This window comes from Bison bison, unplaced genomic scaffold (assembly GCF_000754665.1).
Source record: "Bison bison bison isolate TAMUID 2011002044 unplaced genomic scaffold, Bison_UMD1.0 scf7180017851635, whole genome shotgun sequence".
Lineage (NCBI taxonomy): Eukaryota > Metazoa > Chordata > Mammalia > Artiodactyla > Bovidae > Bison > Bison bison.
In genome coordinates, this window is record NW_011482208.1 from 14,894 (window position 1) to 15,672 (window position 779).

Genomic DNA, 779 nt, shown 5'->3' on the forward strand with positions numbered 1-779 from the left:
GGTTGCCATTTCCTTCTCCAATGCATGAAAGCGAAGGGAAGTCGCTCAGTCGTGTCTGACCCTCAGCAACCCCATGGACTGCAGCCTTCCAGGCTCCTCCGCCCATGGGATTTTCCAGGCAAAAGTACTGGAGTGGGTTGCCATTGCCTTCTCCGAAGGAATACTCTGCAGTTATTCAAAAGAATGTACTATGTCTATTTGCTCTGATACAGGAAGACGACATCTGATATAGTACTAGGAGAAGAAAAGAACCTACTCACAGAAAAATATGTATGACAGTTATCCTATTTAAGAGGAGAAAACCCTATGACTGTATAGGCATATTACACATGTACATCTGTGCATGCATACAAGCCTTTTACATCTTAAAAAGATCTATAGGTAAGAGAAGGTTGGTTATGGGTCTTTTTTTCCCCTAGTGTGCCCAGTTTTGCCCCCCAAGGGACAGTTGTTGGTCTTAACTGGACAGTGGGGTGCTGTGGGCATCTAACAGGTAGACACCAGGGGCGCTACTCAGTGTACCCCTCTGCACAGGATACACCTCCCCCCCACCGCTGAAGAATGGTACAGCCCAGAATGTATTGAGGAAGCTCAGTTGAGGATAGTTAAGATGGCTACTCTGATGGCATTTGAGTAGGACATGAAGAAATGAGAGAAAGCCACATAGATAACTGGGACAAGAGCTTTCCAGGTAGAGAGAACCACAAATGAAAAAGCTGTGTTCCTGGCCTGTATGAGGAACAGTAAAGTCATTGGAGCCTAAATCAAGTAAGGGGGGT